The sequence below is a fragment of the Podarcis melisellensis genome (genome assembly GCF_964234715.1).
Source record: "Podarcis melisellensis genome assembly, chromosome: 7".
NCBI classification, from domain to species: Eukaryota; Metazoa; Chordata; class Lepidosauria; order Squamata; family Lacertidae; genus Podarcis; species Podarcis melisellensis.
The window spans coordinates 10,145,039-10,172,646 of NC_138539.1; the positions used below are offsets into that span (position 1 = coordinate 10,145,039).

Here is a 27,608-nt window from a genome sequence, read left to right on the forward strand (position 1 = left end):
TTTGTGTTTTTCTCTCTCTCCCCAGAATACATCAACATTCAACAGAGATGTTCTAGTGCAGAGGGACGAGACTAAATCTGTCTCTTCTGGAGGCTGCAAGGTATGGCTCTGGGTGGAAAGCAACATGTTTTGGCATACGTGAGATCATGCCGGTGACTCTACGGCAAAAGGGTCATTCAATTGCATGCTCGGTGGTGCAGCCTAAAGTTCAGGCCTGCACGATTTGTGGCCCATCGTACCAGACGCAGCTCACCAGCCCTGTTTTGTACTCCCTCCATTTTTCAATAGTTCCTTGTTGGAAATAAAAACTGGAGGTTTTTCAAGCTTCTTGGCATTCAGTTTGTGGGCCGCAAGTTGTACAGATGAGAACTGAATCGGCACGTAGATTTCTGAAATGTTTTCCTCCTTGTCACTTGTTAGGACTTGATCTTGTTAGGACTTGACCAAGTCCTTGTTAGGACTTGACCAAGGTAAGGTAAAGGACCCCTGGATGGCTAAGTCCAGTCAAAGGAGACTATGGGGTTGTGGCGCTCATCTTGCTTTCAGGCTGAGGGAGCCGGCATTTGTCCACAGACAGCTTTCTGGGTCATGTGGCCAGCAGGACTAAGCCGCTTCTGGCGCAACGGAACACAGTGACGGGAACCAGAGTGCACGGAAACGCCATTTATCTTCTCACCACGGCGGCACCTATTTATCTACTTGCGCTGGTGTGCTTTCGAACTGCTAGCTTTGCAGGAGCTGGGACAGAGCAGTGGGAGCTCATCCCATCATGAGGATTCGAACCGCTGACCTTCCGATTGGCAAGCCCAAGAGGCTCAGTGGTTTAGACCACAGCACCACCCACTTGACCAAGAGCTTATGCTGTCTTATGGGGCTGGACTGTGTCACCCAATAAGAATACCCAGGGTCCCTTGCCACAGCGGGCCCCCTGCCGTGAGGTGGAGCCACCATTTGGATAGCTTTAAAAGAGGACGGGGCAAATTCTTGGCCTGATCTAGCAGACTCTTCTTCCATTCATAACACAAAGTCGGAATGATTAAAAAATAAATAAATAAAACTGATCTCAAATGAATCTAATCGGATTTTGAAGGCTTTAGCGAGGAATCAAAACATTTTATAGTGCAGAGCAAGTCAAGAGAATGGAAAAAGAAATCCAAGCAGCTGAAACTGGCACAGTCTTTTGCAACCACCCTGTGTGTTATATTACCACTATTCCCATTGGACAGACTGAGCATGGGAAAATCTGCACACACTGTGCTTGGTATTCTGAATATATATATATATATATATATATATATATATATATATATATATATATGCTTTCGTAGAAATATATATATATATATATCCCCAAGTGCCAGGCCTTTCTTTCTCTTTGTGCAGCAAAGGCAAACAAAAGACAGCAACAAAATGTAATAAAGAGAATTGCTGCTTGTTCCAGCAAGAGTCAAGATTTGCAAAAAGGATTTTGGAGCACAGTAAGAGTCGGTTTGAGTTGCCAAATTGCAGCCTTGCCTTTCAGGTTAAGTGTGTGTTGCTGGAACATAGACTCTTGGAGGCAATGTGTGTTTTGAGCACTGAACATCCCAGGACTTTGACTCGAGGGGGCGGGAAATTGTTGGTTATCTTCCTTGGGGCATTTTCTACTCCTGGACTTGTAAGCAGCTGTCATGCACTTAGCCAAGTCAAGCCTATTTAAACCGCTGCTCTCTGCTCTAGCACTCTTCATTATCTTTTAAAAAAATACTTCCTGGGAAAGGAAGGAAGGGCGGCTTTTCCGTCCCGACATGAATGAAAAATCCTACGCGGTCTGCATCACTTTGAAATTAACTGGGGCTGCACACGGGGACGCGGGTGGCACTGTGGTCTAAACCATTGAGCCTCTCAGGCTTGCCGATCAGGAGGTTGGCGGTTCAAATCCCTGCGACGGGCTGAGCTCCCGTTGCTCTGTCTCAGCTCCTGCCAACCTAGCAGTTCAAAAGCATGCCAGTGCAAGTAGATTAATAGGTACCACTGTGGCAGGAAGGTAAATGGCATTTCTGTGCACTCTGGCTTCTGTTATGGTGTCCTGTTGCGCCAGAAGCTGTTTAGTCATGCTGGCCACATGACCTGGAAAGCTGTTCTCAGACAAACGCTGGCTCCCTTGGCCTGAAGCGAGATGAGCACCGCACCCCATAGTCGCCTTTGACTGGACTTAACCTTCCAGGGGTCCTTTACATGTCCCCGAGAGTCACTCAAATAGGACAGTCTTGTGATGAACGATAGCAATTTTCAACGAGCAGATGTACCCTGGCTGCTCTTAATGCTGTAGACTGATAAATGATTTAGACTCCGTAATGAGGGGAGTGTATTGAAGGGATCTGTAATGAACGGAAGGAAAATAACCCAGTCGGGAGTGAGGGCGTATTGGTAGATGCTCATACCAAAGTGGGAAAGCACTTTAGTTCTTCCTGGGTTTCAGTTCCCTTGCAGAGAGAAAAAGGAACACAGGAAACTGCATTATACATAATCAGGCCATTGGTCACCTTGGCTTAGTGCTGTCTATACCAGGGTTTCCCAAACTTGGGCCTTAACCAGGTTGACACAGCTTAGTCCTTCTTCGTTTCTGTTACGAGATGCATTGGAATCGTCCCAAGTGGCTTTTTGTCATGTCACTCATTAGAAAGTTTATTTCAGGAAAATCATTCTGCATTTGAACAAGGCTAACTGGCTTGACGACAGATTCCTGCTCCTTTCCTTTCCTTTTTTTAAAAAGGAAAAGATATTAAAGTTTCAGCCATTTGGCTAGATGATTTAATTTATTAACAGGAGCTAAAGTCCTGGGGCCATGAGGTAAAACCATTTGCTCTGGATGACGTCCAGTTGTCGATATGGCCATTGAGGTTTATTCTGCAAGACAGGTGCAAGTTCCTTAACAACTTCATTATTCTCTGCCAAGGCTGCCAATGGGATTTTCTGAGCCAAATACATATGTGTGTGAATGTGTACATATATACAGATATTTCAAACTATATCCGTAATCAAGGATGTCAGTCATTCATCTAATCCATCAGGCATAGCCAACGAAGTGCCTTTCAGATGTTGGAATTTAATTCCCATTATTCCTGACCATTGGCCATGCAGGCTGGGATTGGTGGTAGCGGTACTCCTACAACATCTGGAGAGAACCACCTTGGCTATCTCCATCATATGACATATACCAAAACGGGCTGATTCTAATTACACAATCACTTCCACTCAATTTTCCAAAAAAATGGCCACACCTATAAATTACCCAACATCATTCCATATGAGTATATCTTTATTCTGATTTATTTCTAGATTAACATGTATTTAAAGTGTTTAGTGTTCTACAGAACACTAAAATGATAAAGTATAATAAAGTGTAGGATAGAGGAACATAAATACTATCATTGACTGCAATAATAATTCACTCATAAATGGCATTTTATGTTAGCTGGAAAGGAAGATAGCTGTTAACGTCTAATCCATATTTATTCTTCGTAAAGTGACTGAATGTGCCCTGTAACCTTTGCCATTTCTACCGTGTTCCAGATTTTAAGCCACACATTTTCAGTATTGGTGTTTTACTGTCCTTCTAACTACGTAGCAATCAAAATTTAGCAGCTGAGAAGATTCCATGCTATTCTTTACAAAACCTTCAAAATATCATAATAACGTCCCAGCAGAAACTAGTGGCATTGTGTAACTTAGATATAATAAGGGGGGTCCTGTGCACCCCCTAAATATGTCCCATGGTTCCCACTAACCCAAAGCAGACTTGGGGAAGGCATGGGTGGAGAAGCGAGAGGAAAGTCAGGTTGCCAAACGCAAATCCGCCCCCTAACAAAATGAGTGGAGTTGATACCTCCCCCTCTATCTCAGATACCAAAGGCAAAGACAGTGTTATTTCTGTTTAAAAACTGCACCTGCTTCTCAAATTAGGCCGGTTGGGTGCTCTTAATTATTTAACCCAGGCTGACCTAATTAGACCCAGCCTACCATGAGGAAGTGTGGGGCATCCGTATGAGGTAGCAGAAACTAGAAGTGAGAATAAGACTTGAACTGTTTATGTAACCCCCCCCCCCCCCGCAAGTTAGCCTAATGCTCTCTTTATAAACCGTATCAGCGAAGGTAGTTTTCAAATCTCCAGATTTGTGCCTACATTCCCCCCATGTCTGTTTGTGGAAACTCTTCTGCTTTGCGAGGGATTCTGGGAAACTGTCCACATCATGCGCTAGGGTTCACACTGTGCGCTAGATGCTATCCTAATATTGGCCTTGGCTCCGCGTTTCAAACATTCAAACCTCAAAGGCAAACATCCCTGCAGACGCTGGTGCTCAGGTTGTCTCCTCGTTCTCTGAAGCGGTGCCAAAAGATAAGCTCGGAAGTGCTGCGTTTGCTCATTTTGCGTGGCTGGGAATAAAAAGGCCACTTAATGCAATGCCTTCCGCAATATAAACATCTCAGGCTCTGTAAAGGAAATGTGTCTCCTTTTCTGTCAGCCCCACTTCAATGCAACTGGCAGAATCACGAAGAAAGCCTGGCATCTTTGACCCCCTGCCCCCTGCTTTCCCAAGGTGAAATAAAATAGGGTGCTTTGATGGCTTACTGCCTAAAGAGCATCTACTTGGAGACACCCTTAAATTGCACCCTTGATAACTCAGTCCTAGGTCTTGCCTCCATGCATAGGCTTATTGAGAGTCTTTTTAGCATATGGTGGATTCCCTCCATCTGCAGTTTGCTGTAGTCGAGTACTGTTAGTTTCCTGTGAAATGCACTTTGTGGATTTTCCAACAAACCACACAACACTTAGTGAAATTGCCAAGGCTGGGAACCGAGTCTCTGAAGGAGATGAGACAAAAGCAAATGGCATGGGCTGCCAAGGAGGAAAAAAAGAAAACACACTTTATACCAGTTGTGACAACAGCAAAATTTGAGTGGGGCTTACTTCATGGTAACTGGCTGCCTGGAACATGAGGCTCAGTAGAGTGGGTGGCTTTCGCAAACCAAGCTTCGCTGTGAAATTAATGCAAAATTACTGCATTCCAGGGTGCATTGCTCTTTTCTGGGACTTATTGAAACCGAGGCCCCGTTTGCATTATACATTTAACAGTATCATATCGTCAGAAACAGTCCTGGCTTCCCTCAAGGAATTCTGGGAAATGGAGGGTCAACTTGCACAGGCTTGGCCTAAATGCAGAAGTTTGCCAATAGAGGGGGGAGATAAAAGATCTGGCAACAGCCAATAAGTTTTCCCATCCCTGCCACAAGAAAAACCTTGGTTTCAGCTTTGGGTTAGGCTGGAAAAAAGCTAAACCGCAAGCCTGATTTTGCTAAGTTACACCGTGGCATAGCTCAATTGAGGGGAACGACCGGGAAGATGGAAGCAGCCATGATCTCCACTTGAGAATCTTCATGCTCAAGTGTTCATGGTTTTGCTTAGTGAGACGGCAGACCAGGCCTTTGAATTGCATCCCATTCACACAGACCAAGTTTCGTTTGGATATCTTACTGCTCAAGGGAGATGCATTACAAAGGAGAATGCCCTGAGAGGGACGGACACTTTAAATCCTCTGCTTTGGCCCCAAATGGAGCTAACAAGCCTTCTGATGTTTATGATGTGCTAGGTTTGTCTGGACCAAAATCTGAGTGGCACTTACATAATGCCTGCATATATTCATTTGTGGGGAGTTGGGGGGGGCGCAGGGGAGAGAGATGTGAACAGTGAAAACTGTATGCTCACGATAGAGCCTTCCTTTTTGATGGAGGTGGCTGGGCGCCATGAAAAACATAGAGGGCATTCTTGTTTCATAGGATCCAAATGAAAATGTTTGTTTCTGCTGTTCGTAAGGGATTCATTTCACTGGACACACACACAAACACTCTTCCTAATTCAGCTGTTCCTGAAAAAGTCATAACTAGATATTGATGTTCTCTAGGCAGGCTTACAAATCTGCAGAGCCTCCTCCTTTTCAATTAGGGAACATAGAAAGCTGTTTTCTACTGAGTCAGGCCACCAGCGCACCAACTCAGTATTACGCTCAGCAGCTCTGCAGGGTCCTTCTCAACCCCACCTAGAGATGCTGAGGATTGAACCCAGAGCCAAGCTCTGCATGCGGGGGGCATGTGCCGCTGCACTACAGCCCTTCCCGTATTATGTCTCTCTCTGTGTGTGTGGCGGGTGGCAGTTCTAAGCTGCAATTCTGGGCCACATTCTTAAAAATTAGATGCGACACCATGAATACGTGGTGCATATTTAAGAATGTACAATAGCAGCAGTCGGATTGCAGGGGTGGGTTGTGCTCCTAGAGGCTCCTTTCTCGATTCAAATCTCATCTGCAGGCAGTGGCGTAGCGTGGGTTATCAACACCCGGGGCAAGGCAAGTAATTTGCGCCCCCTAATCCGTGGATTTGCGCCCCCTAACCCGTGGATTTCCCTAACCCCCAGATGTTGCGCCCGGTGCGGCTGGCCCCCCCTGCGCCCCCCACGCTACGCCACTGGCTGCAGGAAGGTGATTTTCTTTGGGACCGTAATCAAGGGGATGAATTTGGCTCCGCCGGTGCTCTCTGTCTCTGCTTGTGATTTTTTTTTTTAATCTACAGTTTGTCTCTCGCACAGTTAACATCCCACTGGCTTTAAAATGTCAAAACAGGTAGAAAGGTGAGCAGTGTCTGGCCCCAAAGGAGCAGTGCTGTAACCTATTGCTTTGCAAGAAACAGCAATGGACTCCTAACTCCTCAGACTTCTGGGTTTTATTGGCATAAACTCAGGAGATAAGCCATTTTTGGCTTACGACATTATGATGGACAAATCTTTTTCCTCATCCTCTTCTATGATTCTGCAGCCACAGCAGGCGCTGTGATTCTCCATTGGTTTGACTTCACCCCTGCAGGCACACTCCATTGTCTCTTGAGAAAGGCAAGGTGGTGGCAGCTATCTTAGAGGAACACCTGCAGCAACACCGCAGGGCTGTCGTGTTGCATATGAACCAGGAAAGTGGTATGAGAGAGATTCTGCTGAGCGTCCCTCCATTCTCCGCAGTAGTGCGTCTGTGTTGTACACACATGGATTCCTTCTCTGGGATTTCCCTAGTATGGCTAGGATTGCTTCCTGTCTGAAACCCTGAATAGCTGCTGCCGGCCGATAAACTAACAGGAAGAATTCGAAACTGGCGGGACCAGAAATTCACAGAAGACTGGAGTAAATTTACGGACTATTTGAAAAGTATTTGTGAAGATCAGACGACGTTTGTAGGTTTGCAAGAAGTTCTGTGAGGAGTTTTATTGGAAGTATTGCAAAAATAGTTAAGGGGAAGGATAATTTGTTGAGAGACTTAAAGGCAATATAAAGCTAAGAAGTGGATAAAACGGTGGATTATCAGAGGAGCTGATGGAAGTCTAAAAAGAATGTATAAGTGATAAGTTTCGTGGTACATTTTATAATTTATATGTTAAAATCAATAAAAATTATTTATATATATATATATATATATATGCAGGTTTTGGTGTCCTCGGGTGTCTTCCCGTGTAAAAGTTGGGGTGTCTAGACACCCCAACTTTTACACGGGAAGACACCCGAGGGCACCAAAACCTGCATTCCTGTACCCGTGAAAATCTACGAAAGCATATATATATATATATATATATATATATATATATATATATATATATATATATGCAGGTTTTGGTGTCCTCGGGTGTCTTCCCGTGTAAAAGTTGGGGGGTGTCTAGGCGACGTTTCGACGAGGTCTCACTCGTCATCTTCAGGCTGGTGCTTTCGGCTTCTTGTTACTGGAACAGAGCAGGATCTCAGTGTTTGAGTTCCTATAAATACTGTTGAGGGGGTGTGGTGTATAGCCTCCACTGTTCTGTTCCTCTCTGCCCAGAACAGTGGAGGCTATACACCACACCCCCTCAACAGTATTTATAGGAACTCAAACACTGAGATCCTGCTCTGTTCCAGTAACAAGAAGCCGAAAGCACCAGCCTGAAGATGACGAGTGAGACCTCGTCGAAACGTCGCCTAGACACCCCAACTTTTACACGGGAAGACACCCGAGGACACCAAAACCTGCATTCCTGTACCCGTGAAAATCTACGAAAGCATATATATATATATATATATATATATATATATATATATATGCAGGTTTTGGTGTCCTCGGGTGTCTTCCCGTGTAAAAGTTGGGGTGTCTAGGCGACGTTTCGACGAGGTCTCACTCGTCATCTTCAGGCTGGTGCTTTCGGCTTCTTGTTACTGGAACAGAGCAGGATCTCAGTGTTTGAGTTCCTATAAATACTGTTGAGGGGGTGTGGTGTATAGCCTCCACTGTTCTGTTCCTCTCTGCCCAGAACAGTGGAGGCTATACACCACACCCCCTCAACAGTATTTATAGGAACTCAAACACTGAGATCCTGCTCTGTTCCAGTAACAAGAAGCCGAAAGCACCAGCCTGAAGATGACGAGTGAGACCTCGTCGAAACGTCGCCTAGACACCCCAACTTTTACACGGGAAGACACCCGAGGACACCAAAACCTGCATTCCTGTACCCGTGAAAATCTACGAAAGCATATATATATATATGAAAAGCTGCTGCTGGCCAGTGTTAGCGTTGCCATACGGACATAGCTGGAATACTGTGTAGGAGCGAAAATTGCAAAAAAAAGTCCGGGAAAATCTGGATGTGTGGCAATCCATGTTGGCAGTGTCATTCTTCTTGTGTGGTGTTGCAAAAATAATAAAAAAAACTCAACAACTTTGCCCACCCCCCTCGCAACCACTTTTGCGTCCCACTTTTTGAAACAATTGGGCAACCCATGTCAGTGTAGGCAGCACTGAGCTGAATGGATCAATGGTCTGTCGCAGCGAGAAAATGGCCGCCCGAGAGAAGAGCGACTCAAATGGCGGAACTTCCTCCTTCATCCTGGTTTCAGCCATGAGGCGCCATGAGGTAGGCAGGCTTGGGAAAGAGCGACTTCCGGAGCTCATGGCGGAAACTAGCCCTTTGTGGCTCCCCTCAGAACATTATTTTTTAAAAAAATGGGAATAGGGAAGCGGGAGGCTTTGGGCCTACAGGCTGAGGCGCAGGCCAGGCCTTGCTGAGGCCTAACGTCTGAGACCAAGCGAAGAAACAGATACTTTGTTGCTAAAGGGATTTGAGGCGCCGCTCAGGCATTCCAGTGGCCTGAGGCAGAAAAACCAATATATATCTCTTTTTAATTTTAAAAAATCAGATATTTTCTTTTACATAAATTGGATTTTTTTAAAAATTTAAATTGGATTTTTAAAATAAAATGCTTGGGGGGGGGAAACCTTTCTAAAGTTAGTTTCCTATTTAAGTTACATTATAATCCATTATCAGTACATATAGTACATTATCAGGAAATAAGGATTTAAAACTCATGCTGCTCAGGCATTCCAGTGGCCTGAGGCATGGCCAGGGTGGATAAAAACCAATATATATAAAATAATAATAAAATAAAATAAAATAAAATAAAATAATAATAATAATAATAATAATAATAATAATAATAATAATAATAATTATACCCTGCCCTTCCTGGTTCCAAAACCGGGCTCAGGGCGGCTAACAACAAATTTAAAACACTTAATTATAAAAGCAGCATAAAATACAGTATAAAAACATTAATATAAAATCAGGGTTTTTTTACTTCAGATTTTTCTAAATTTAAATTGGATTTTTAAAATAAAATGCTTTTGGAGGAAAAATCTTTCTAAAGCTAGTTTCCTATTTAAGTTAACATTATAGCCCAAAGGCTATTCATCAGGAAATAAGGATTTAAGTTTTTCATGTGTGCTAAAACTCAGTTTTTTAAAAAAACAACAACCAAAAAACCTGTTTAGCCACATCAGCTAACAAACATGGATACATACGCTGTAATGTTTTGGTTTTAGTTACCGTACTTTTCCGTCTATAGGACGCCACCATGTATAAGACGACCCCTATTTTGGGGGGCCTTAAAATTGAGCTTTGGGGGAGGGTTATTTGGGGGGAATGCCGAAAATCGCTCACCCCCTGGAACGCAGCATGCAACTGCTTGCATCGCAACTGCCAATCGCTACCATTAGCCCTCCCAATTCTGCTGCCGCAGCCAATAGCTGCCCTTGTCGCGGCAAGCGGGAACGTGATTGGCGACAAGGGCAGCTGTCTATTGGCTGCCGCAGCGGAATCGGTAGGGCTAATGGCGGTGATCGGCAGTTGCGACGCAAGCGGTTGCGTGCTGCGTTCCAGCGGGTGAGCAATTTTCGGCATTACCCCCCTCTCCAAATGATCAAGCGGCCAATCGCCACTTAAAATCTCGGGCTCGCGCCAAAAAACGTTTGCCCGTCCCCCCCTAAGCTCTACTCGTGTATAAGACGACCCTAAATTTTGAACCTCATTTTTGGGTCAGAAAAGCTCGTCCTATACACTGGAAAATGCGGTAAATAAATTGTTTAAATTGCTATTAAGGAAGTGATTATTTATCTCCTTCCAATAAAGTACAGCAGAAAAGTTGTCCAGATGTAAACAGTTAACTTACCGAACCTCACAATAATTTCATAATTATCTGTCTATTTCTAATAGTATAACCAAATCAGTAATTTTTGATAAAACGGTAAAAACTGCTCTGAAAATTTATTCTGGAAACAAAACCTTCATTTGGTTGTAAATATTAAGATTATGCCAGCAAGAATGAGTCTTTCTGTAAAAAAATTGATTTAAATAAATTCTTACTGATTAGTGATTTAAATCGATTTGATTTAAATCAAATCCACCCTGGGCAAGGCCCTTTGTAAATAGGTACCTCCCTTTTAGATCTGTGGTAATTTACAAGGTAGTTTGGCTTTGGCTGTGTCATAGCTCAGGAGAACCGGGGGTGACAGAATGGTGTTTGGACAAGGCCCAGTTGGAGGCTGTGCAAGAGTTGGATCCGGCGCGCCAGCGGCCTTCTCTCTCTGCTCCGCTCTGCATGCTGGACACCAGTTGAAGGCTGCGGGCAACCCCTCAGCACCACCATAGAAAGGATGTACAGTGGTACCTTGCTTCTTGAACTTAATCCGTTCCGGAAGTCCGTTCCAAAACCAAAGCGTTCCAAAACCAAGGCACGCTTTCACATAGAAAGTAATGCAAAATGGATTAATCCGTTCCAGACTTTTAAAAGCAAACCCTAAAACAATAATTGTAACGTGAATTTTGCTATCTAACGAGACTATTAATCCATGAAATGAAAGCAATAAACAATGTACTGCAGTCATACATTCAATCAATCAATCAGTAGCCTAACTAAGTTCCACGCAGTCACAAAAACAAAGATAAAAGTCGCAAAAACAAAAACACAAAATAAATGGCAAAAACAGACAGACCTCAGCTTACATTCTTAGTTTGCACTATCCGGAAGGCTGGAGATGGATAACAATGCATTATATATTCTACTGAGCACCTGAAAAGAAATACTCTGCCCGCAGAACATCCTATCCCTACTTAACAGAAGCCAGAAAAAATGAAACAAAATTTTCACCACTGCCCACATTGGGTATTGTTTTTACTTGCTACTATGTTACGTGTTTTTATATCCTGAACCGCCCTGTAAACTTAAAAATGAAACTAAAAAATAAATAAAACGTGCACATACTTGATCAGTTGAAAGTAAACATAAATATCACTAGCAAAGCTAGTGCAGCAGCAATCCAGTGCCTTTACATAGCTCCACTGTTATTTCAGACATTGTGATATATCTTGACATTTAGCTGGTGATATACAGTGGTACCTCTTGTTGCAGACACGATCTGTTCCGGGGTGCAAACGGCACCCCGAAAAATCCGCAACTAGAGCGGCGCTTCTGCACAGAGCGCGATAGAGCGCTTCTGCACATGTGTGAAGCGTGCAAAATGCTTCTGCACATACGCGCACGGCTGAACCCAAAAGTATACAATTCCGGGTTTGCCGCGTTCGCAGGCCGAAAAGACGCAATATGAACGTAAAGCAACACGAGGTATGACTGTATTGCGACGTCTTAAGCTTACTGCCCTCGAATTTATATAAACCCCGTTTAAAGCCCACCTAAGTGACCACGTCTTTTGTAAGCGAATGCCTTTGCTTAATACCTGATTCTACCAGTTGTGCAAGCAAAATAACCTTTTGAGTTGCGCTGTCTCTTTTTGCTGTGTTCCACTTGGTTCCTGTCCTTACTGTTCCCTCCCCCCCTTTTTTTTTGCATTATGCTTTCGCTTGCTGTTTTGATGTCATCGGCAGTTGGGACTGGAAACCTCATACCGGCCTGTACTTAAATAGGATACAGTGCTTAATTAATACCCTGATTAATTTTTGATGATTAATTGTTCTCTAATCTTCTGCTGGGCTTATTCTTTCCACACACTCTCACTCCGAGCCGAGGTGATGGATCATCTTGTCAAGGTTGAGGTAGCGCCGAATTGATTACAATCTATTTCACTGTGCATCTCTTTAGCGAGGGCAGAATTTTCCTGCCTGTTGTTTTTTTTAAGCGAAATCCAGCTTTTTGTAATGAATGAGGCCGGGTGTTGTCATTTTTAAGCGACTCTGGCAGAGCCTACATCCCTCAGGGATGGTGCATGAAGAGGCAGAAACTGCTGAGCAGGGAAAAGGATAAAGAATTGTAGAGTTGGAAGGGAACCCCGAGGGTCATCTATTCCAGCCCTCTGCAATGCAGACACCTCAACTAAAGTATCCATAACAGATGGCCATCCAACCTCTGCATTGGACCATAGGAAAGATCTATCTGATTGCAACATTCCATCACCAACAAGATGCTAAAACATCAGACACATTCTCCACAGTAACTGGGAGCACTTGTTCTGTGTTGAGATGCGTCAAGCACTTTGCACTTTCCGGAAACAAAGACCTTTTCGTTTTGACATGCTTTTTGCAGCTGGATGAAAACATGTTTGTCTTCGGTATTAATTTTGCATTGTTTTCAAACCCATCTTTTACTTCCTTTTCTCGTACTGCCTTAACAACTATCTCCCCCTGCATTTATGGTGCACTTGGAGGGCCACTGTGAGAAATAAGTAAAAAGGTATGCATTCATTGATGATGGTTGATATATTAGATAAAGATAAAGGGACCCCTGACCATTAGGTCCAGTCGTGGCCAACTCTGGGGTTGCGGCGCTCATCTCGCTTTATTGGCTGAGGGAACCAGTGTACAGCTTCCGGGTCATGTGGCCAGCATGACTAAGCTGCTTCTGGCGAACCAGAGCAGCGCACGGAAACGCCGTTTACCTTCCCGCCGGAGTGGTACCTATTTATCTACTTGCAATTGCGTGCTTTCGAACTGCTAGGTTGGCAGAAGCAGGGACCGAGCAATGGGAGCTCACCCCGTCGCGGGGATTTGAACTGCCAACCTTCTGATCGGCAAGTCCTAGGCTCTGTGGTTTAACCCACAGCGCCACCCGCATCCCTTCTGGTTGATATATTAGCCAGTTTTAATTTTGAATGGTTGCTATTCACCACCCCGGTTCACCCCTTCACTTCCTTCCTTTAAAGTGGATCCTTGTCACTATGGGTAAAAATGAAACACCAGTTTTGGGTGACATTCCCTGACCTTAAACATGCTGAACCTCACTAACAAGGTCTTAGCATCTAAAGAGGAACTGCGAGGTACATTAGAAGGCATTCATACTACCTGGTTTCAGGTAGCTCAGGTTCTTTCTTTTGCACTTCATTTGGAGTGCGGGGGAGACGGCCTACTCACACCTGCCTTGTTTGAACGCTTATGCAGCAGGTCAGCATATGACCTGAAGGGTGCTGCTTCTCTAATATACAGGAATCTATCAGATCATGAAGCGGGTGTGGGTGTATGAGCTCTAGAGGCCTTCAAATTGTACCAGAATCAGCCTTCCAGTTGAAGATCACAGATGGGAGGGTACCTGGACCCCACTCAAAACCATCTCTGCTCGCTTACAGGAGGCCTTCGATCAAGGTCATCCTCCAATGGCACTGGATGCCAGTCAGGCTGGCAAAAATTAATCCCTCCTTTCCCCCTTTCTGTTGGAAGGGCTGGGGAAAGCTTGGTTCATTTATTCATGTTTGGTGGGAATGCTCTTGCCTTAAAAACTTTTGGAATAGAGCATTCTTCATTATACCTGCAATTCTCCCCCTTTCTCCAAATCCTGCCTTAGCCCTGCTATCTTTGGACATGGACTTAGGCTCCATCCTGCACCCCAGCAAACTAGTAGGCTTCTTACCACATCACACTTAGCCATAGCTCAATAATGGAAGACCGAGACCGAAATACTCCTGAATATATGGGGAAATAATATATGGGATACAGCAATATCCAGGCATCTCACCAGGCACAAGAGGGCAATTAAAGACAGAACAAATAGAGATATCTTCCAAGAAACATGGACCCCTTTCTTTAACTATGTTAATGGCCAAAACCAAACCACCTTGTACCAACTGCTCAATATTCTCAGTCGAGAGGTTATGTTAAGTAATATGTTTGAATGTCGAATGTGTAAGTGTCTATCTAGAGACAATGGATAAACAAGCACCATTAGATGTACTGCTGGATAAGTGTTTAAAGGTTATTGTATTTGTGTTTGTTTGAAAACCAATGGCACTTTATTTTTTTTAAATAAAGATATTAGCAATATGCAACTCTTGCTCTGCACACTTATCCATCTATCATGGTAGATGTTCTGCCAGTGAAAGTGATAAGCATGGCGTGTGTTTATACATGCACTTTATTCAATCCTTGCCCTCAGCATGTATAAATACGCCACCAGAAATTAAAGAGCACTGTGCCTTAGGTGACATAAAAGTTTTGTCTCAGGTTTGAGCCTTGGGAGACTTTGGGGCTGCAAGACCTGCTTCACATTTGTATAAGACGTATGAAGAGTATGTTGGTGCTGCGGAAATTAAAACCAATAAATACAAGTCCAGTTCATGCTGCAAGAGCCCACAAGGCAATGTGGTCATGTGGTTCTTGGCCAATGGGCCTTCTCCCTGCTAGATGCTTTGCAGATGTTATGTGTAACACTTGGAGGTGAGGGTTGGATATGGGACAGGAGCACCCAGTGGGTGAGATGACAATGACCCCACTGCTTCTTTTAGGATGCCCGCCAGTCCTGTTATTGGACCACAACTCCCATCATGTGCAAAGGATCTAGGGATCATGGTGGAACACAAGCTTAACATTGAGCCAATCGTGTGATGCAGCAGCAACAAAAAGCTAATGCTGTTCTTTGGCCACCTCATGAGAAGAGAAGACTCCCTGGAAAAGACCCTAATGCTGGGAAAGATGGAGGGCACAAGGAGAAGGGGACGACAGAGGACGAGGTGGTTGGACAGTCTTCTCGAAGCTACCAGCATGAGTTTGACCAAACTGTGGGAGGCAGTGGAAGACAGGAGTGCCTGTCATGCTCTGGTCTATGGGGTCACGAAGAGTCGGACACAATTAAACAACAACAACAACAACAACAATTCTAGGCTGCATCAACAGAAGTGCAGTCTCCCATTTGTTTGTTTGCCTTTCTAGGCAGAGTGGAAGAAATTGCATTTTTCTTCCTCCTTGGAAATGCAATCAATTACGGACTCTGTGGCATTCAGACATTTCATTGATTGATTGATTGATTGATTGATTGATTGAGTGGAAAATATGGTGGGATAAAAGCCCAGCTGTCACATCTCCTTTTCTGGGGGAAGTCTAAAGTGATAACGATGGCTACCGATTTGGATGGCTTTAAAAGAGGATTAGACAAAGTCATGGAGGAGAGCGCTGGCAGTAGCCACAATGGCTGTATTCCACCTCCACTTTGAGAACAGGACGCTGGTCTAGATGGGTCTTTGTCCTGATTTGCCACAACTTTTCTTATGCTCTTACAATAACAGCTTGGACACGTTAATGTATTTTAGGATTTTTCCCTTTCTGGGTGGTTGAAAGAGTCAGGAAAGGGGGTATGAGATCATCCCATGTTTTTCAAACTCCACTCAGAGATAAGAACCAGCAGAATTTCCAGGACTTGTGTTTCACCACAGCTGCCATTTGATGTGAAGATGAAATTGAGCGAGGGAGAGAATCGAGAAGCATTTGAAACTCACATTTCCCTTGATTGGCATTGTCAAACACTTGCTTCCAGCTTTTAAGAATGTTGACTCAGCCTTTAATTGGACTCCCGTTCCAAGATCTGAACCAAGCAATGTTTAAGCAGTGAAGAAGTACCCTTACATTACTGGCCACTTAACACATGCCTTACTTGTTTGATCATGGCAAAATGCTAATAATTATGATAAATGTGTGTGTGGAGGAAGAGCTTGTACATTGCAGTGATGTGTCTCAGCGAACAGAGCAAGTGTGGATCTAGACACAGGGAAAAAACCGCTTCTCAATTAGTCAGAAATTAGATGGTTATAACAAAAGAAAAAATCTCTATGGAAAACAGTGCTTTTAAATTTCCTGCTCTCTTGCGCCATCAACTGTAGCATATTTATAGTGCATTCAGATCGCTGTTTCTTTACTAATGTAGCTGAGTTCCAATACTCTCTCTCCTGAATTGCAAAGAAAACTGATTCCAGACTTGAGCCTGACCCTACCTGATGTGATTTATTCGGCTTGTACAGCGGTACCTCAGGTTAAGTATTTAAGTATTCGTTCCGGAGGTCTGTTCTTAACCTGAAACTGTTCTTAACCTGAAACACCACTTTAGCTAATGGGGCTTCCTGCTGCTGCTGTGCCGCCGGAGCCCGATTTCTGTTCTTATCCTGAAGCAAAGTTCTTAACCTGAAGCACTATTTCTGGGTTAGCGGAGTCTGTAACCTGAAGCGTATGTAACCTGAGGTACCACTGTATGTCGTTTTATACTACAGGGGGGAAAAGCCTTAATGCAATTTACAATGTGTATAGTGCAGTAAAACAACTAGGGATTGCCAATAACTGCTTTCCAACATCGTAATATATTGCCAGCTAAACTTCATGATATTACAATGTCAGAAAAGAGACAGAGAGGATGAAGCTGCCAGTTAGGGGAAATTTAAAGAATAAACATTAATAATAATAATAATAATAATAATAATAATAATAATAATAATAATAATAATAATAATAATAAACATACACAAACTGTGCTTTAAAACAAACAGTAGATGGATAGATTTTTCTTCCGTTTCTGGTTCCACCAAAAGCTTTCTGACTCCATCACCAAACCTCTTCTTTCCTCCGCTCCCCAGGCCCTGCCCAGATCCGTGTATTTTCGATTTCTAGAGCTGACAAGTCAACCTGGCAAAGAGCCTTGGAAAACACTGCCTGAGAAAACACGGGTGCTTCCGCTTAAACCAAAGCAGGTGGCTCAGTCGTAGGCAACTAAAAACACAGCCCAGTGTCATCAGTTTATAAAGGCTGGAGAGTTTGTTTTTCTGCTAAGTAATTGTTTGCTTTATTGCTACTTACACATTCATTTTAATAGGCCATAAACCACAAACTGCAGTACCCACACTTTCTGGGCCTCTGACATGCATCAAGTTGACAACCTCTCTGGTTTAAGCATCGGCGTACAAGATGGGGCTGTAAATCCAGACTATTATTATAGCCAATCTAAGATTTATTTATAATTAATGCCGGGGACCTTCCATCGTAATGCCAATTACTGATTTTCTTTAAAGGCGAGGGAGAGATGGTTTGTTTGTTTGTTTGTTTTTGCAGTGATTTCCCTAACAGCACAAAGCCAATTCAAGTGCTGTTAAAAAACTGGAGAGAGAGAAAGAGAGGAGTTTGTTTGTTTGTTAAGGACCAATTGGCATTTGCAACAGGAGAAAAGAGGGATCTCCAGTTGCTGCCCAGTAACATTGCTAACAATATCCAATTGCTGCCCAATAATATTGCTAAGGCCGGTGTTGGTTTCTGTTTCGGGGGCGCCTGCTATCAGTAAACTATTTCTGTGACTTAAGTTGCACACTCAATGTGTGCTAAAGCATTGCACGGACATGTTCTGCTCTGCTAGCTGGCATAAGCACGATGCTCCAAACAGCTGAAGGCTATCTCAGATGGGCAATTTCTGGATATATTTTGGGTGCTTCCAGACTGCTGCTGGAGAAGAGCCCATGCAAAGTGCCTTTTCCAGATCTACATCCCCACCGGCATTCGAAATCTGCCAGGTGCAAAATGCAATCGGCCACTTGTGAATAAGTGAAGATACCTGGGCGCCAGGATGGCACATGATGTCATCTGGAGGTGCATGCCTGGAGATCCTTGGATCTGGACTGTGTTCACACACTGGCAACACATCCTGTAGAATTCTTACCCGTTACATTTTATCTGCACAATCAGAATGAATTTTAGGTACCCCCAAAGTCATGCTGGAAAATGCGACTTTCAGGCCGCCTGGCTCAAAAATGGCAACCAGGCATTCTGTTTTGGCGACTGTAACTCTGGTTTAAGGAGCCATTTGGCGCCTAGGTTATATATCTGAATTTCTAACACTGATCGCCAACACCTGAGGCCCCTATCAGTCCTATAGTGGGGTGTGTGGAGAATTACAGTGGTACCTCGGGTTACAGACGCTTCAGGTTACAGACGCTTCAGGTTACAGACTCCGGTAACCCAGAAATAGTACCTCGGGTTAAGAACTTTGCTTCAGGATGAGAACAGAAATCGTGCAGCGGCAGCGGGAGGCCCCATTAGCTAAAGTGGTACCTCGGGTTAAGAACAGTTTCAAGTTAAGAACGGACCTCCGGAACGAATTAAGTTCTTAACCCGAGGTACCACTGTACAGGCAAACCATTGTCTCTGTAACATGAGCCCTGTAAGACGTGGCCCTTGCTTCTACTTAGCTCATTTCCACCTTGCCTGGGAGGCGGGGCCCTGACTTACTCCGTCTACAAAGGCTGCTCCTGTGTCACACAGCTTAGTGTGCATGCATGTCTGTGTTGGGATCTTGCTTCCGGGAAAACTTTAGAGAAAGAGGAGTTTCTGCTAGAGGATGCCCCAGGTGGGAGCAGAGAGGCAAGCTTATCCACGCAAAAGACAGCCTGCTTAGCCATTGTTTGTGCGTGTCGGCAGGCTTCATGAGTGGCTCTGCGGATTGAAAATGTGAGCATGATTTCTGCTGCTCTTAGGCTGATTGAGATCAATAAGCCTCCAGCGCTTTCCGCTGCCTTACTGTAATGCTGTTGCTTTGATAGACTTTGGACTGAATTGTTTAGATCAAACTGTTGCATCTTCCTATCTGTATGTATCTCCCACCGCTGATACCTTTGCAAGTTAGGGTGGATTTGTGTCTGTGCATGATTGGGACACATGAAGCTGTTTTCTACCTTTGGTTCATCTCACTCAGTGTTGTCTACACTGACTGGCAGAAGCTCTGCTGGGCTTCAGAGGGATGTCGGGGATTGAAACAGGGACTTTCTCAGTGCAACACAGATGCTTCATCAATGAGCTACCCTACGGCATTCCTTTCATCACAGTTAGGGATATTTTGCTTGCAATGTTTTGTCAGCTTGCAAATTCTGTATTGTGTAGTGATAGTTATAGGCAAATGTCATTTCCATTGTGCATCTACACTGATTATTTGTTTGCTGTTCTTGTGACCCCCTGTCAGAATAATTTGGAAAAGTGGCATGCAAATCGAGTTGGTGATGCTGGTGATACTGGGATGATAAAGGCTGGTCTTTCTTACAAGAACGTTGGGTTGTATTCAATGAAATCTTTCCACAAACACAATGGAACTTCCTTTTCCTCCTCCTTTCCCTGCCACCGCCTAAAAATCCTCTCCAGAGGGCCAGGGGATCCCCCAGAGTGGATTTAGCAGGGCGCAGAAGGAGGCCGAAGATCCCTTGCACCTGGCAGAAGTCATTCTGTCTGTGCGGTAATTTAGTTGCATGCAACCCATTGTGAAGATAGCTGCGGTAATGACTCTGGAGTCTAAAAATAAGTGCAATGAAATTATATAGGTTCCCATTGACCTGTGTGCCAGAAGAGCAAACTAATGCATACAGAACCTGATCCGAGCTGGGCCCTCTCCTATTTTGCCAACCATCTTGTTCATCGAGTGCCTGGACAATTGTCTATTCAGATCTCGCCACCGCACTTGCTTTTTAGCAGGTCTCCCCTGCCTGCTTTCATGCCATGCCTGGCGACGGTGCCAAAGGAGACACAAGAGACTTGGCAAAAGGGGAACTCGGCAGCCTTCCCCCCGTTGCCAGACAAACATCCCACCAACCGCACATACTGGGGATTCTGTTCCTCTGGCTGCCGAGGCTCAAAACATAAGAGCCTTCTAGCAGTAAATAAAGGAGGGAAGGGAAACGGCTTATGCATGGGAGACATCTGAGAATGCCATGTTAACGTCTTTGGAAGAAATTGCTGCTATTGCTGCTGCTGCTGCTTTTTAAATCCCCCAGAGGGGTTGTGAAGGGGAATGGTTTTAAGCAGGACCAAAAGGGAGGGGATCAAAAGAGCAAGTCAGATGGTGTGTGTGTGTGTGTTACTCTCTGATTAGGAACTGGAGATGGAGCAGCAGGTCAGGGCCACTCTATTATTCCCTAAAGCAATTGCGCGCGCGCGCACACACACATATACATACGCAGTCATACCTCATGTTACATTTGCTTCAGGTTGCGCATTTTCAGGTTGCTTCCTGTGGCGACCCAGAAGTAATGGAACGGGTTATTTTCGGGTTTCGCCGGTCACGCAAAAGGATGTCACACGCATGCGCAGAAGCAGCAAATTGTGACCCACGCGTGCGCAGACACGGGTTGCGTTCTGTTCAGGTTGCGAACGGGCCTCTGGAACGGATCCAATTCACAACCAGAAGTACCACTGTATATGTATATAAACAGTATGTATATGTATATGTGTTTGCAGTTGTGTGTGTGTGGATAGAAAGATAGATAGATAGATAGATAGATAGATAGATAGATAGATAGATAGATAGATGATAGATAGATAGATAGATGATAGATAGAATCTCCAATACGGATACTGTACTGACTGATACACAAATCTCCGCTTAAGAAGGCTTCTTTAAAGAGTAATGTCTTCAGCAGATGCTGAAAACACAATGAAGATAGTGTCTATCTGATGTGGAAAGTATGTGGAGAGCCAGTGTGGTGTAGTGGTTTAGAGCGGTAGACTCGTAATCTGGTGAACCGGATTCGCGTCTCCGCTCCTCCACATGCAGCTGCTGGGTGACCTTGGGCTAGTCACATTTCTCTGAAGTCTCTCAGCCCCACTCACCTCACAGAGTGTTTGTTGTCGGGGAGGAAGGGAAAGGAGAATGTTAGCCGCTTTGAGACTCCTGAAGGGGAGTGAAAGGTGGGATATCAAATCCAAACTCTTCTTCTTATACATTTCATGTAGGGGTGTTTTACCCTGAACACATGAATTTCTGTTTCGTTAAACTCCAGTTCTTTTATGTCACTGCTGTGTGAGGCTTATTGGGTTGTATCTAATTAATGATGGCCACCACCTTTATTATTACTGTCAGTATTATTTTATTGGTACCCCACCCATCTGACTGGGTTGCCTCTGCCACCTTGAGCAGCTCCCCCAAGAATATCAAAAACACAATAAAATATAAACCAATAAAAAACCATCCCTGTACAGAGCTGCCTGCAGATGTGTTCTAAAAGTGTGTAGCTATTTATCTACTTGACCTCTATTGGGAGGGTGTTCCACAGGGAGAGCGCCACCACCAAGAAGGTCCTCTGCCTTATTTATTTCTTTATCACAGTTGCTTTATCTTCTAAGGATCTCAAGGTAGTCTACATAGCATACTCCCCATGTCATCCCCACAACAACCCTGTGAGGTAGGTTAGGCTAAGAGATGGTGACTGGCTCAAGGTCACCCAGAGAGCTTCATGGCTGAGTTGAGAGGGATTCGAACTCTGCTCTCCCTGGCCTTAGTCCAACACTCCAAGCCATTACGCCACACTTTATGAATTCATGTCCTGCTGGACTTGATGGGCCATTAACCTCATCCATCAGACTCACCTTATGTTCTTACGGCACTCAGTCATGTCCATTAGTTTCAGTGGGTCTACTCTAAGCAGAATTAGCTTTGGATTCAACCCCTTGCCACAGGATGGGCAGCCGGAGGTGATAACCAGGTTAGACGGCATTTTCAAAAAATTAAAAACAGGGCTATTTAAACTTTTTATACGGCTTTTTATGGTACAGTTTTATGTTTTAAACCACTCTCTTTTTCCAAATGAATAGCGGTATAATAAATAGAGAACACATTGTGAGTTATGACACCAAGTGGAATGTCTGTGTTCTGCCTTGTTTAGCCTTGCTGGTTAGCCCAGTTGCTTAGGGCATGGTGCTGATAACGCCAAGCTTCACGGGTTTCATCCCCATATGGGTACATATTCCTGCAGGTGGGACGCAGGTGGAGCTGTGGTCTAAACCACAGAGCCTAGGACTTGCCGATCAGAAGGTCGGCGGTTCGAATCCCTGCCCCACGGAGTGAGCTCCCGTTGCTCGGTCCCTGCTCCTGCCAACGTAGCAATTCGAAAGCACGCCAGTGCAAGTAGATAAATAGGTACCACTGCAGTGGGAAGGGAAATCGCCTTTCTGTGCGCTCTGCTTTCCATCACGGTGTACCGATGCGCCTGAAGTGGTTTAGTCCTGTTGGCCACATGACCCAGAAAGCTGTCTGTGGACAAACGCCGGCTCCCTTGGCCTGAAAGTGAGATGAGCACCGCAGGTCCATAGTCGCCTTTGACTGGACTTCGCCTTTACCTTTTTTACCTTGCACATTCCTGCATTGTAGGGGGTTGGACTAGATCAGGGACGTCCAACTCCCAATAGATTGCAATCTACTCACAGTATAAAAAGACTGGCAGTGATCTATCCAAAGTTGTGGAGCTTTTTTTTTTAGGAGATTACTGAAGGGCCAGAGATCAACCAGCTGTTGACATGCAGAGGGCCGGGAGGCCAGCTGGCAAGCCCCAGCTGGGCTGTTCCCTTCCAGCCGTCCCGCTGCGAAAACCGCCAGCCTCTGCTCCGACGTAAATCAGTGACCCTGGCTTCAGAGCCAGGGCACACTATCAGCAGATTGAACTGCGCACACAGAATAGGCGTGAGGCTTGTGGAAGCATACTCCAACTACAGATTTATTAATCATAAATCAGGACAAAGAAACATGTTGCCTCTCTCTCGTCTTCTCAGAGAGAATGGGAAAAGCAAAAGCTATACACAACGGAAGTTCCCAGCAAGCTGTGCTGGAATGTAAACAGACATGTGGCACGCAACAGTTCCACACGACTGCTCCTTAAGGTGGAATGGAAATCTCAACCCCAGGATCTACCAGGAACACCCCGCGATTTACCAGTAGATCGCGATCTACCTGTTGGACATTCCTGGACTAGGTGACCCATGGGGTCCTTTCCGACTCTAGGATTCTATCGTTCTAAATGAGAGGGGCAGTATACATTAGGATACCAGGTGATGGAGACGAGAACCAGGAGAGAGCTGTTGCCTTCTGTGCCCTTCCGCTTGTGGGTGTCCTCAACGTTCGGCCACTTTGTGATGCAGGATGGTGGGCTAGAGATAAATCTCCAGTCTGCTCTGGGTCTTGTTTGGGTTGGCAGTGCTGTGCCAGCCTCCAGAGATCAGAGTGGAGGCTGTGCCTTTCCCCTCCTCTGGCTTCACGACATAGCAATTGTTACACAACTCAGCTGCACCATCTTGGCTGCAGGTGGAGGGGGGGTGTAGTATTAGGATCAGGTTGCATTGGCGGGCTAGCAGTTGTGACCATCAACCACTGTCAAAACCCCTGAGACAAGTCCCATCGCCTGCCAAGGTTATAAGGTAGTTGGGACCAAGCCAATTCCTTATTAAGGTACAAGGAAAAGTCCCCAAAACCTGAGCTCTGAAATTCGAGCACCAGGACTGTGAACAGGCCACAATTCTGTGGCAGCACAGAAAATACACGTACAAGTCTGTGTGCCAAACAGCAGTGCCAAATTCTTTTCCGGTGAAAGATGACCCGTCTAAGTTCTGCTAAACGTGCATGCTAGGATTTTAACTTTTTGACTTTTTAAAAAATGATTTCCTGAATCATAAAGGGATGAACCTTTGCTTAGAAACACTGGGAAAAAAGGGAACTAATTCTTCTCAGTTGTGTAAAAGGTCACTCTGAAATGAAAAGTTTCAATCACCGCATATGTGAAGCTACTTCTCATGCGTATTAGCACTTTTAAAAACTTTATGGAACTTTTAAGAACTTTTATAGTGCCTGGAGCGTCCTAAAGCTGTTTGGAATATTCTAGTAGAATCCAAAAATTTGTCTATATAGAAAGCCTTGTGGGCACACAACTAAACTTCTAAATTTTTAATACTTCTTTCAGTGGCAATATACAATATCGCACAGGACCCTTGATTTATTCTAAGCAATAAGAAGTGATGTACAATGTACAAAACATTGTACAAGTATCAGAAAATTTGCAAGCTCCATTTTTCGTGTACATGCTATGCATACTACCAGTGTTTTTTCCAAGGGGTACTCATAGGTACTCAGTACCGGCATTTCTTTTATAAAAAAGCATGGCACTCACTGCAACAACTTCATGGTGAGTACCAGCACCTATTTTTCTAGGGGGAAAAACACTGCATATTACATAATACATTATACAGTTACATACACAAAAATAGATTTATTGATTTCAGGGTGACCTATTTTCAAGAGATTTGAAAATGGCAGTTCATTTCTTTGCTTTTTTGACAAAAGTTCATCTAACTAAGCTACAGGAACATAAGGTTGTGAAAAAGTTGCACACAACCTGTGAATTTACTTTGCTTCTTCTCTCCATAGGAAATCTTAATTTAGATCTCCCTTCTACAGGTGCCTTCTGAAATTTCACCAGGCCTATAGATTTCGAAGCTTATTTTCATAGTCAACAGAGACTAGATACTTGCTCCTGATACATGTTTTGATCTTTGTATGCAGTGCTAAATTCCCTACCGTCCACCCCTGCAGATCTACGAAGACCCCCAGTCTGCGCCCACATCACCTCTGCTGCAGAACCGCATATTCACCGGAGAATAGAGCGAAATTGGAGAGCGGCTTTGGCAAAAACAAGGGGAAGAAGCGGTGACCTGCCGTGGCAGGAGAAAATCCATCAACAGTGTGCCCAGTGTTCGGAAAAGCAGCCAAGTGAAAGAGGCTGGCAAGGTAAATGGGACCCTTTGTGTTCTCACAATGCCGAGTTGGATGCAGGTTCGGCAAGCGAGCCTCCGTCCTGGAATCTGCCATGTGGAAAGGGAGGGAGGGGCGAAGAGCTGTTGAATGTTAAAGGAGCAGTCCTTCCCCGGGCAGAGATTGCAAAATGGCCAAAAGGAAAGTAGCAAAGAAGAAGAGTTTTAGCTTTAGCAAAAGAACCTCTCCAAATCCAGTCCACTTCTGCCTCTTCTACCTCCAGAGCTCAGTCCGCCCCCTTCCTAGGACCCACGGCTTTAAAATTGGGGGCGGGGGTGGGGGAAACTGATTCGAGGAGGATTCACCATCGATCTACTCAAGTGGTGCCCACAACAAAATGTTGCAGCGTGGGTTCATCCTCCTGCTCAGGATTCTAGCTTGCCACATTGCCTTTCCCAGAGCCATCAATCTCATTTTTTTTGTCCGCACACAAACACAAGTCAGTATCCTGTGACCAGTCCAGGCTCCCTGGAGGCCTCTGTAGGGGAGACAGGATGGTGGACCAGCCTGCTGGCTGGGGCTGGTGGGAGCTGGAGGTCACCAGGTTGGGGAAGCCTGAGCCAGATGAGCCTTTGGGAGGTTATATCCAATATTAGTTGCACTTGGCATTGAAAGATGTGGCCATGATTAACTTGGGACCCATTACTTTGAATGGGTCTACTCGTGAGTAGAACTTAGTTGGATGCAGCCTTTGGCTTGATCCAATAGGGCTCTCCTTACTTTCTTAGCTTTCCCTGTAGCCACTAGCATAGTTCCCAATCCTAAGGATCCTTACCTTAAGTCATTTTTCTTCAACATAATACAGTGTGTCTGTTGTCAACTGGCTCCCATATAGGAAGAAATTTCTGTGGTGGCTCCCCGATTGTGGAATGCCCTCCCCAGAGAGGTTCTCCTGGCACCATCACTGCATTTCTTTAAGTGCCAGGCAAAAGCATTCCTCTTTACCCAGGCCTATGGCTATTAAATCATCTATGGCCTGTGTAAGGACTGTTAGGATGATGATTTTACTATTAGGCTGTGTGTCATTATGTCTTGCATTATGTTTTTGCCATTGATGTTCTGTTAAGTGTTTTTATAACACTTATAACACCTTGGGATCTTTTGAGAAAGGTTGGAATACAATTATTATTGTTGTTTTTGTTGTTATTATTATTACACACGGAGACATATAAAATTTAGCACCCAACAAAACTCTCCCTGAACTAACCTTCCACCTTCATTGGGCCAGGTAGATTTCCCTTCCTGCTGTGCACATCTCTAACTTGGACTCGGGCTTCCCATTCGGGGGAATGGTATTCCATGCTAGCCCTACTCAGAGCAGACCCATTGAAGTTAATGGACACGACTAACTTATGGTCATTAATTTTGGCCAGTCTCCTCATGAGTAGGACTCAGTTGCAGGCAGCTTTTTCTCCAGTGCTCCTGCAAACATTAATCAACACATTATTTTTTTTAATTCCTTGTGTGCGGCATTTCAATTAAAGTCTTTCTTCCTCTAATCTGTGCCTGTATGAATACAAGGTCCTTGGAAATCTTTAACTGTGTGCGTGCGTCCGTGTGTGTGTGTGTGTGTGTGGCAGGGACTTTTCCTGTCAAAACAGAGATGGCACGCATTACCTTCATGCTTTGAAGGAAAACAAAAATTGGCATCTATCACAGCAGGCAGAAGGACCCATTTTTTTATATATTCCTTTTATTTTAATGTCCACACATTTTCCCTTCCCTGAGATCCCTCACCAACAACAAAGTTATCGCCATCTACCTAATTCAGCATTAACATTTTTAATATGCTTTGGGATTCGCAGCCAGGAAGCCACACTGGGGGCTTTGTGATGTGCAAATCCCCTTTGAATGTGACTCTCAAATGTATTTCCCCATTTCCGATAATGCCATGCCTACTGCTTCTCTAATGTATGCTAATCTGGTTTCTTTAGAATACCACCCACGTGGTGAGCAAAAATCGTAGTAGCAGGGGGATCATCGAGTGGCGGCCTTAGGGAAATAATCTTCCCACCCACCCAATAAAATCTTTGCAGAATTAAATCATGAGAGAGCCCCTCCTTCCTATGGTACCCCAAATACACACACCAAATATGTGTGCATACCAAAATTTTATTTATATATATATTGATGGAATTATGTGTGCAGTGCAGAAATGGGACAGAGAGTCTTTTGTTCTCCCTCATTCAAAATGCCATTCAAATATCATGTTTCCGTGCGCTGCTCTGGTTCACCAGAAGCGGCTTAGTCATGCTGACCACATGACCCAGAAGCTGTCTGCGGACAAACGCTGGCTCCCTCGGCCTATAGAGTGAGATGAGCACCACAACCCCAGAGTCGTCCGCGACTGGACCTAATGGTCAGGGGTAAAGGTAAAGGGACCCCTGCCCATTAGGTCCAGTTGTGGCCGACTCTGGGGCTGCGGCGC

General features: G+C 44.6%; 1 protein-coding gene across 5 annotated transcripts in view; it reads left to right on the forward strand.

The window, feature by feature from the left end:
- Nucleotides 1-27,608, forward strand: part of ST3GAL1 (ST3 beta-galactoside alpha-2,3-sialyltransferase 1) — a 103,370-nt gene that overhangs the window by 36,712 nt on the left and 39,050 nt on the right. For 3 of the 5 annotated variants that reach the window (XM_081918953.1, XM_081918952.1, XM_081918954.1), the window contains exons 2-3: nt 26-100; nt 24,962-25,156. The gene's annotated coding sequence lies outside the window, so the exon portion shown is untranslated. Of the gene's footprint in view, nt 1-25; nt 101-8,877; nt 8,956-23,686; nt 23,794-24,961; nt 25,157-27,608 lie in introns of those variants that run through there. The other 2 variants (XM_081918956.1, XM_081918955.1) reach the window with 2 other exon arrangements.